The following is an 11,971-nucleotide window of genomic DNA, read 5'->3' on the forward strand; positions in this document are numbered from 1 at the left end:
CCAAAAAAGCAAGCTCAGCACTTTTGCTATTACTGGAGCCACTGATAACAATTACTTTCCTGGTGGCAGGGACAGGGATAGGGGTCTTCTCCCCCTTTTGATTTTGACCTTTGTAAATCTTTTGGCATTGATACAGCAATTACTGCTTAAACCCATTACAGGCATGGAGATGGAGTTACAATCAATCACTGCTGTTTGATGGACCAGCATCCTGTTGTGTTACACGCTGCATGAACACCAAACAAAAGGTTGGTCCAAACACTTGCTCTTTTCTTGTTTAATAATCAAGGGAGAATCAGCTGCCTGGGACTCAGACCAACATGTTAAATCTAAAGATGTGTCATTCCTGGTTCTACAATGACCTTCCAACATCTGTTCTGTTGTCTAATTACAGTTCATACTGCTTGTGTAACTGTATTAGGAAAGCACCAACATTTCTTAAAAAAAAAAAAAAAAAAACACTGTTTCCTTGTACTTACTCCATGCAAGGTTTGTAACTCCTACTTGAAAATTGCAATGGCAGACCAAAAACATAATAGATTGTTTCCCTGTTTTAAATACAGATCAGGTACTTTTACGAAAACACACAAGATGAACGATATGCTAATGTTACCTATAACAAACTATTATTTGTACAGGGCTCAATGACTGCTACCAAAAAGGTGCAAATCTGATGCCAGAGTCAGCACACAAGTTGCTGGTAAAGAGGTTAAACATGTCAGGAGACAGCCACATGGGAGCTTCCAAAGAGCACTGCTAAAAAGCCAGATGCTGAGAGGAGTCAGATCACTTGTTAGGCTTTTTGGTTGGAACCATTACATGAAACTATTGTCAGTAAAACATGCAAAGTGAGAGCTTGAATTTACAAAGCAGCACAAACAAATTGCATTGCTATAGCTGTGAACCATGAAGATTCTATAGGAGCATGCCCTGATAATGCAAAACTCACCTGTGTGGTACAAATGTCACACTTGGCTGAAGCAATGGTCTCCAGCCATTGCCAAAAGTACCTCAAATGTAAAGTACAACTTATATTGCCTCCTGTCCTGGTTTCAGTTAGGACAGAGTTAATTTTCCTCCTAGTAGCTGGCAGGGTGCTATGTTTTGGATTAGAATGAGAAGAGCGCTGATAACATGCTGATGTTTTAATTGTTGTAGAGCAGTGCTTACACCAAGCCAAGGACTTTTCAGCCTCTCTCTGTCCTGCTAGCGAGCAGGCTAGGGATGCAGCAGGAGCTGGGAGGGGACAGACCCAGGACAGCTGACCCAAACTGGCCAAAGGGGTATTCCATACCATCTGACGTCATGCTGAACAATATATAGGGGTGGCTAGCCGGGGTGGAGGGGGGGCCGGCTGCTCGGGGATAGGCTGGGCATCGGTCAACGGGTGGTGAGCAATTGCATTGTGCATCACTTATTTCGCACACATTATTACTATTAATACTATTATTATTATTCTTATTGTTGTTATTCTTTTCCCTGTCTTAATAAACTGTCTTTATCTCAACTCACAGACTTCACTTTCCCGTTTCTCTCCCCCATCCCGGAGAGGGAGGGGGGAGGGTGAGCGAACGGCTGTGTGGTGTTTGACTGCCAGCCGGGCTAAACCACAACACCTCCTTAAGATCCACTGGTCCCCCAGCCACCTTAAATACTGTGGAGATAGCTATAGCAGAGGTGCTGGGTTTTTTTGTTTGTTTGTCTGTTTTTTTATCTCATGGGAATTAACTTGTCCTAATACGTTCTGAGAAAGCTTCCACGCAAAAGGGTCGCTCACTGAAAAACATCACTTATACATATTTGCATATAACCAACATAACAGACCTTGAAGTCACTGATAAAAGCTATGCTATCAGGAAACTAATTCTCAAAAAATTTCAGTATGCATTTTAATTTTTTCAGAAGTGACCATCTGTGATACAACCATATAAAAGCCCATATCAAGTAATGTGCCATTTAGAGGTGCGAGTTTTTTTATTATTATGGTATGTGTAACCAATTGCATTTTATGTAATTTTATGTTTGCACATATGAATATGTAATAAAATGTACTTAAATGTAGGCTCATATACATGTGCGTACAATGTTTGTCTATGTGTTATAAATAAATATCTTTAAAAGATGTTACTAGTTATCCGTAAATTTCTCTTCCTTTTGGAGGGGGTCTAGATCTATAATGTCAAGAAAAAATAGAAATTGAATAGCTACTTATGAAGACAATCAGCTTCTTTTAGAAGGTAGTCTTGATGTAAATACTTCCACATTCTTCTGTATTGTATAGAAATTTAGCATGCAAGGTCAGAAAGGATAAATCCTTATTGCTTGGCTTCAAACACCACTGTGGACTGATAACCCTATGTTACCCTAACCCTACTCTGAAATTCCCTTGTCCAAAAGAGGGATTTGTGACTCATAGTGATACCTTGCTGTGTTTTTTCACAACTGTAAAAGATTCATGTGGTTGTTTTCCTCAAAATTACAAGAGTGTGGAGAGGCAGAAACCCTCAGTTTCAGTTTGTGTCCTGAATTGGCTGGAAATGAGGGGACTCAGCTTTGATTGCACTAATAAACCTGACAGTAGCAACTAAATCCTAAAGTGAGGGTTAAGGTTGGCAACACAAGAGGCTCATATGCAGTCCTCTGCAGGAGAGCTCAGCCGCCAGAGTCTGAAGCTTGCAGGAGGAGATGAGATTTATGAAAGTTTTGGGGAGAGGGAAGGATAGGTTATTTACTGAGTGAGTTTTTAGGAAGTATCCAGGGAAAGTGAGTCAGTATCTGGAACATCAAAATAGCTTTTTTGCTATTTCAGATACCTGAAGGCAGGCAGTTACATGGGGTAATGTGGGAGAGGAAAGATGCCATCTGACTATGTACTTATTAATAAGGAGATCTAGCTCTTTCTGATAGCCATTTTACAGGCATTCAACATTCACAGGATCCACTGTGATAAAATCTTCAGCCCCTATATGTCTGTCAAGTGTGCACACAATCCAACTGTGGTGCATGGACATGGGTGCCCAGAGCTGAACAAAATAAAAGGCAGTGATGAGAACTTGCAGCAAAATTGCAATGGGTGTTCCCATCTCATCCTGTCCAGCAAAGGTCCTGCTACACGCATTCCCTGACAGTCCAGGGCCATATCCCTAGACCTCAAAGTGTCAATGCCCAGCTGTTCTCCATGTAAATACAAACATAAAGCTTTGGAACTAAATTTCTGACAGAAAACCATTACGGAATCTCCCCAGTTTGGTCCTTCAACTTTTACTTTCTCCATGATGCCTACATAAGAATGCATCTGCTACTGCAGGGGAATTCAGCTTTTTCTTCCCAGTTTAACAATTAAATAGGCCTTGAAAGCTGCCCAGAGGAGGGCAGCTGGCAAAACTGACTGGTTTGCTGAGAAAACTGGAGCTCCAATTTGCAGTTTTTGTAACCACTGACCTGAGGTCAATTCTAATACAAGAATCTATTAAAATATCCAAAGGCAAGAGAAGAACTAATCTGGGAGGGGAGGTCTCTTGAACTACCTGTAAGCAGTGACAGCTCAATAATATTTGATTCATCCCCTAAAGCATATTTGTCAAGAAGAAACATCTCTAATGATAGATAGGGTAGGTAAGATTTCCAAGACAGCTGGACATGAGGGATGATCTCCATAAATAAAGGCAGTCAGACCCATAGAAGGTACAATGTGTACATGTATTATGTCTTTGTCTGTCTCTTTCTCCCACTTAAAAAAGAACAGAAGAAAAAGAAATATATTCTATTCAATTCACTGCTGACTTTGAAGCCTCAGACTTTTTTTCTGATTCTGGTTTGGCACCAGAAACATTAAGCATTGCTTAATTAAACAATCTCTCCGCCTCCATCCCACCTCCTAAATCAAATTACAAGGTACAGCAATAGGAAAACGTCTGCAAAAATTAGACCAATACAGAAAAGGCAACCAATCCTTTCTGAAAACAATGGTGTAATGCAACATAAACATCAGGCTCAAAGACTGTAAAAAGAACTCAGGGTTGTATATCCGTTCCCCTAGTGCATAGAGGTAGTAGGGACAGTTCAACTCAGCATAATGTAGAGCATCTCCAGGAACTATTGAAGCTCTGGCATCCAGCAATAGCCAGAGCTGCACAGGCAGGACTGCTGACATTCTGCAATGCTCTTGTCATTAGCATGGTTCCAGCACAGCTCAACCACTGGGGCACCTAGGATGGACCGAGGAGGACAGACACCATAGCTCCACACTAATCTTAGGCTTCACAGCAGAAGGGGAATCTTTAACTCTCCATTTGGGGAATGAGAAGAATGAAAAAGTCACAGACAGGTGTAGTCATGACACAGCCTACATGCAACCAGGATCTGAACACAGGGAGCACATCACACAAGAAATGCCTTACCCCATTAAAATGGACAACATAAACTCTAGGCTTTCGTATATAAAAAATCAAGTTATCTAGTTCTACAGAAAGCTACTAGATTTTCCCAGCATCTTTTCTGTCTTAATGCATTTATGCCTAAACACTTAAGCTGTAGGCATTAATTAGTTTGGCTGGAGTCTATCATCTTTCACTACAATTCATTTTCAAGATAATCTTTACTTATTTATTTATTTATTTTTGTAGGACACACTTCTGTAAATAAGATTTTATCGATAATAACAGAAGAGATCAGAAACATTTCAAGTTTGCTCAGCCAGGGAAACATTGCTAGAGCTGTTCATTGATAAAATACACGAGTTGCCTATGTGTTTTGCCCTGACTGAAGTATGACCCAACACCAAAAAATATAACAAAATACTATTTGTTATCAAATCACTCCTGTGTTTTTTCCTTCCTACTTTCTTCATCACTCAGTCGTCATGAACAATTTTTAAACCTGATGCACACCATACATTTTTTTAGCCTTCAAATATATCAATATTGCAACATAGTTTGTTTTCTTTATTTTGGAAATTCAAAGCATGAAGATTTGTGGTTTTGCCAACTGAATTTAGTCTTACTTTCTAAATATTTTAGCATTTAAACTTAGTTCCATGACTCTCAGAAAAAAAAAAAAAAAGAAAAAGAATCTTTTTTCCCACCTTGACTTGATCTAGAGGTTTTGTTTGTTTGTTTGTTTTGTCTATTTATTTGCTTGCTTGGTTTTATTTATTTTTGAACCAGTAATTGTCATATTCACAAATTAATAATTTAAGTAAGAAATCCTGCATTTTGATTGAGTTATTACTAGAAAAGTTGAATATAATTACTTGAAATAATATTTAATTTTTCAAATAGGCCTTTTGTGATAATTACATTGCTAATGCTTTTGATTTGGTGGGTATTTGCTTCAGATGCCTGAGTATCATGAATTTTATCTCTTTATGTTGTAAACAATGTGAAAGTGTTGTTTTGATTTAAATATGTAAATTTCTACACAGGATGCAGAAGGATAGAGAATTTGTCTCTGATTCTTTGTTTTGGATTTGTTCAATCTCAAGAATCAATTTAGGACAGTAGAGCTGGGAGACCAAACCACTTACACAGGACATGAATACTCTCCTTGATGTCAAGTGGAACTTTTTGCAGTTCAAAAAGTAACTAAATCAGATTACATGGAAGAAAATAGGAAAATCCCTATAAAATATAAAACTTTAGGCTCACATAAGACTGCATGATTATCCTGTGGTTATAAAGGATGGTATTTTCCCCAGTAAATCTAAAAGTCTAATTGGGACCTTAGGAATCTAGTTGTCTCTCTATATAGTCACCAGCAAAGGACAGACAGGTTTATAGGATGATGTTTCAACCCTTCTAAGATGTGGAAGAGATGGTATAAAACTAGCCGTTTGATCCTGCACAGAGAGTAGTTATCAGTCATTCTATGTTACTATGAAAAGATTAAGAATGACCCCAGGTCCTGCAACTGTCTGTTCTGGTTGTGGTGGTCCTCATTGATCCACTCATCCGTAACCTCGATGGTGGAGTACAGTGTGTACTAGGTTCATAGAGGGTGGTAACCTTTAAGTGTCAGGGCACTGGCAGTAATTAGCTGCTAATACCTTGGCGGCAGGTTTCTGAATGTGGACTGGAAAAATATGACAAAATTCAATGGAGATGAACATAAAATGTTGTAGAAATAATCAACTAGACTTACTGGAAAGAATGGGGAGTTAATAAGAATAGTTCGCTAAGTGCAAATCTATAATGTCATGCTGTGTGAAAGGAGTGAATATAGTAATAGGTCATAGAAACAGAAATATAATTCACTAACATCTCCTGCTGCATGGTAAGGCCTAATTTGGGGTGTCCTATCTGGAGGACTACATTTCAAGATGGGAATTTACTGGAGACAGTCCAGACAAGAGCAGGAGGAATTGTGTACAATCTAAAACAACAGATCCAAGAAGGAAGATCAATAAAGTCATGGTTAGAGAATGCTCTTCAGACAGAAAAAGAAAGAGGACATTCTTCATGGTGGATGTAACAAAAAGCAATGGAATTAAGTAGCATCACGAAAGATCATGGTAGTTATTACAAAGAAAGAAGAAATTGTTCTAGTAGTGAAGATAATAAAGAGCTATAATAGGTTGTCTGGAGAGATTGCAGAAGCCTTTAAGAACAAGTTATACAAACATCTGTTAGGAATAACAAAGAAAAGGTTGATATTGCCTTCAGGCAAGAGGATATATTGGATGACACCATGAGATCTTTTCTATTTCTCTGTGCATTGTTGTCTGGAGCTGACTCTCTCCTGTTAATGACTAATGACTACATGTAGAATGTTTGGTATTCCAAGATTTGCACCCTATTTATGTACAAATCATTAAGAGAAATAAGTTTGGTCTACTGTTTTTTCTCTCTCTACCAATAACTTTTCTTGTCTTATGCCTTGGCACTGTTGTAATGGTCTTAAAATATGATCTAATGGCCTGAAAAATAAGGTCCTCATCTCAGGACACCAATCATTCAAGAGCATAAAGTTCCTTTCATTAATGCATAGTAAGGGATTGATAAGAGGGGAAATATTTCAGTAACTATCCCTATTCTTTCATGAGCCAGGATGAATTTCTGAATCTGCACTTGACATACAAAAATTATATTGGTATCTTGCAGCTAAGCTAGAAAGTGCCCTGGATAAAACACCTCAAATGGAGAGGACACAGGATTATGGTTACAACTCATGCCAGTTATGAGGAAGGATCATATTGCATTCCAGAAAGTGCCTGGGTACACCTGCAAGGTACTTGAGTTCTTGTGGGAATATACAGTTCTGCAATGTCCCTGACCATACGAAATTGCAACACGAAACTAAGGTGAAGGAGCAGGGAAAAGGAAGAGTTCAATAATCATAGGAAATAATGCTTTGGTAAGTCATAAACAGTAAATAAAACCAGTACATAAAATCACAAGATGATTTGCTAAAGTAATATTTTTTTTCTAAAGACAAAATACTAGAATTTAAAGAACAACAACAAACAAATATAAGTGTCATACACTGTCCTTGACTTTTCTCTCCTCACTGCTGAACAGTATTATCTGTGCTTAGTCAGAATCCTGTTTCCTGGACTTCTTTTCTCCAACGCATTTCAAACAACCAGAGAGAGCTACTCCAAGCTGGCTGAATGCCTTTTTGCCAAGTCCTTCTCTCAAGTCATCCTTGAAGATCTGGAAAAACTGTCTTATCATGCAGCAGTAGTCAGCTTTTTGTCCAATGAGATTTTTATTTGAATTACTAAACATGAGTTTTAATGACTGTCTGTCACTAGTTTCCATACTCTGACTTAGCATACACTTGTTTCTAACACAGAATGAAGACTAATGACAACTTAAAGGCAAGGAATAGTCCGTGAGGCTAAATTAAGCTCGTTCTTTCATCCAAGCACATAAAAAAATTTGTGATTTCAGACAGAACTCATGGATTGTATGCATATGAGTCCCTGAAAACATCACAGATTCCAGGTTATACCTACTGCCAATTTTTTGCACCGATTTATACCATCTGCCACCATATTAGAGCAACTCACTAAAATCTGTGGTAGGTTTGGCTCATTACACAGGGATTCATTTAGTTGGTATCAGATGCTGCAAAGGAACAGGAAAAAAAAAAGTCTCGTTTTAAAAACTTCTGATGCTTTCTTGCAACAATGTTTAAACTCTTGTTTCCTTTGTGCTGACACAGTTGTCATTATTCAGGCATTAATTTAGACTATATTTCCAGATATTTGTCTTTTGAATTGATTTCTGCCTCTTACACCTTAAACATTTAAGAACTTCTTAGTCACTATTTTATTTCTGTACATTTGAGTCACTTGTCAGAAAGATGTGGGCTGTGTTATATGAAAGAAGTTTTAGAGACTCCATCCTTATTTGTGGTGTCAACACACGGTTGATTTTTCCTTGCTGAAGAACACTTTAATAGTACTATCATCCATACTAGTAGGCATTCATTGCAAAATTTTTTGTCCTTTTCTGCCAAATAACTTGTAATGATAATGGCCAGATACCAGGTGCTGCAGCTGTGGTGGTTGTTTAAAGATATGCGATTAAGTTTAATTGGGTACTTAACCCACCGGCTTCCTACTCTTTTACTGTTCTGCTATTGCACCTCCAGCAGCACGCTCCAAAACTGTTTTGTCAGTCACACAAATCAAATCATCCATTTCAATTCTCCCTAAGAAATCAAGGCAACTTTTCACCAATCACTTTTCCTCCTGCTGTGTTTCCAGCAGATTCATAACCTTTAGCACTTTCTGTTAATCTGTTATACAGTGAATCATTTTCTTCTCTGTAACTTCAACAGTAGGTCCTGAGCCAAGACTAACAGTTACAGATTTTTGAATGTTATTGGACTTCTCACCTATGGCAAACTTCATCCTCTCTTCTTTTTTTCTAGGTTCTGATGAGAGGTTATACCACCATTCAGAGCACCTACAATTAGTGTCTAAATTCAACATTGTTATGAGCAGTCCAGTTTGTACTCTTTAAAGCTGCCAGATTCTGGCATGGCGAAGAAACAAAACAGACAAAGAAAGATGCAATATCCAAACTTCCTAAGTTTCTAATTCAGTCTGTGCTTACCAATTTGCACTTTCTACACAGCCAAGCAAGGTCAATGTATGGAATATAAACAGAGATGGTTTGAATTACTAATATCTCTCATACACATAGATTAGGATTTCCCTACTCCAAAGCTATCTGCAGAGATCAGAACATGGAATGGTGTCATTTGTTCTGATGGAGATGACAGCATCTCTACCAGCATAACACACCCTTCAGCAGCAAACCACAGCAAGGGTGGCAGTCTGCTACCTCATTTCACAGATGCAGGGCCACAAGCTGGTGAGAGGAAGCTGGAAGAGCAGGTCCAGTCCTTACTTTGAAGAAGTTTGTGACTTTGCTTGATCCAATCTATTGGAATAGTCCGTGTTTAAAAACCCAAACCAAAAGAGTCAGCAGAGACTGTCTCTTACAAGAACACTGATGTTTTCAGATAGCACAAAGAATGTTTTAATAACTCTTTTGTCTAGCCATTTCTAGACATATGCTTTCAGTGAACATGCCTAGAAACAGAATGCACATTCAAAGGGAACAGAAAATAATCCTAATTCAACAAAACTAAAAACTTTAATTTTAAGTAAGTCTTATTACAAGGTAAAGAACTAAATGCTTCAAATGAGATCCATCCCTTACAGAAGATGATTGAAGAAAAGGGGTTTTGCACACCTGAGGTGCTTCTAATTTGGAATAGGCAGCTTGAAAGGTAATACCTCTAGTTCTTTCAAGAACTGTTATTTGGGCAATATACCTGTATCACCCTTCCCACAGAAACCACAGCTGTATTTTGAACTCTGATACTTTTGGCTTTACATTCTGATTGTAGAAACTATGAGCCAAGGCATAATTAAGGCAGAAAAGGAAAAATACAAATGAAAAATGTAACGAACTAAAAAAAAAAGAAGTAAAACTACACTTCTGCCATGGGCCAGAACAGATTTGGGGAGCAAAAAATGAGGGTGTTTACTACCAAAGGATTCACTTAGCCAGTAAATAAAATTCATGAGAGAAAACAAGAAATATTCAGAAGACAGGAGACTCTGATTCCAGCTTGTCTTGGGGAAACATGAGATCAAAAATAATTCTACAGTTTTGTGGATATTTCCACTTCATTATGTCTTCCCATCCACTCTGTCCCATTAAGATCCTGTTAGTCCCCAACATTTCTGAAACTGTCAGCTATTAGCCAGTATACTGTAAAAGACCTTCATTTGTATCCTTGGCATTGGCACTGTACTGTCTTCATCCCGTTCCTGTGATGAATACCTGCACTGACATTCCTTCTCAGCAAATAGATTTTGTTACAAATGATCCCATTATTGATTTTGTAGTAAGTTGAGTAAATCCTAAACCTCAAATACGATGTGGTGGTTATGTTTCACAGCTCTCAGTACCTTATTGGCATTCAGGTTGTGCTAGCCCCTACTAAAATCATTTTGTTGCAGCATGAAGCACAAATACATTTTACTGATACGCTTGCTGCAGTGCTGCCAATTATTTTAATGTTGCCATACAATAAATAAATGAATGCTTAGATGTTTGTTTCAGCAGCTGATTTTTAAGCAAAATTATCTTCTGCATTCTTTGCAAAGTGTGCTTTGATCATGACAAATTATGGATCATGGAATCTAGCCAATTTCTTGTGAGACAGGCAAGCCCACCAGTTATAGGCAGACAAACCATAGATGCCTTTTTTTATGATTTTGGATTATATGTGGTATATTGCTATGTTTCATACATTAAAATTAGCAAGGCGTGCAATAGCAGATTGCAAAACAGAGCTGATAACATTTCAGCCACTTCTTTCACTGCTGCTCTATTATTCAGCAGTGGTCATTAGAACTAGCACTAGGTATTTTTTTGTTTTAAACCACACTCACAACAAAAATAATAATCTCCTTCCCCCCATTCCCCTACTCCTGCTCAGAATTATTTCTCTCTGGTCCCAAAAGGTGCTTACGTCTGAATGGCAGACCTCCAGCCAGTCACATTCAGTTAAGTCAGGTTTCTTATGTTCAAGAGTAATAAAGTCTGTTACATTACACTTCACTGATAAAAGGTTAAACAGGAATGATAGGATGTATCTATGAAAGTCTGGAGGTCAAGAGGTTAGAAAAACCCACTGTGCATCTATTGAAACTCAGAGTTGAATCTAGTATTTTTGAGCCACCAAATAACGGTGAAGTGCAGCTAAGCTTCTCTGAAGACACTGGGGAGATGTAGCTACCAGACAGAGACAGTCTGACGCACTCTTTGAAGGCACCTGCTTTTTTCCCCTTCCTATTAGGGAGCTTGGGACCAAGAAAGTACTCTGAACTTCCTATGCCAGACACCCTCTGCTGATATGTGTCACCACACTGAAGATTGCTGTCTGAATGCTGTTAACTACACTGCATCCACACCAGTACAGAGCAGGAAAAGGACAGTCATTGGGGAGTTGGCTGCAAGTATGACATTAATCCTTTATCAAATGAACCCCTTACCCTCCACCCACAAGTCCTGATCATACTGAACATGGGATTTGAAGTTTGCAGTTACACACATATCACTGAAAAGCAAGCAGTTCTTCTGTCAAGCAGGTGGTTGGGAAATAGGTAAGCAGCCAGAGAGGCTTTGTGCCTCCACCAGATCTTTGGAGCTTGAGGTGCTTCTTCAGCAAATTACTGCTCTCAAAGTAAAAGAGAAAAATGGGTGCAGATGTGTCTCTAAAGAGTTTATCTCAAGCAGAGAACCTTTGTTGCTCACAAAGGAGATCTATGGGCTATACAACTCTCAGAAAACAGGGACCAGACTTACCTCATCAGTTTTAGAACTAGAGAATATCCGGAGTTGGAAGGGACCCACAAGGGTCCAACTCCTGGCTCCACAAAGGACCACACAAAAGTCAGACAATATATGTGAGAGCATTGTCCTAACGCTTCTTGAACTCCAGC

Source organism: Cygnus olor, chromosome 1, assembly GCF_009769625.2.
Source record: "Cygnus olor isolate bCygOlo1 chromosome 1, bCygOlo1.pri.v2, whole genome shotgun sequence".
Taxonomy (NCBI): domain Eukaryota; kingdom Metazoa; phylum Chordata; class Aves; order Anseriformes; family Anatidae; genus Cygnus; species Cygnus olor.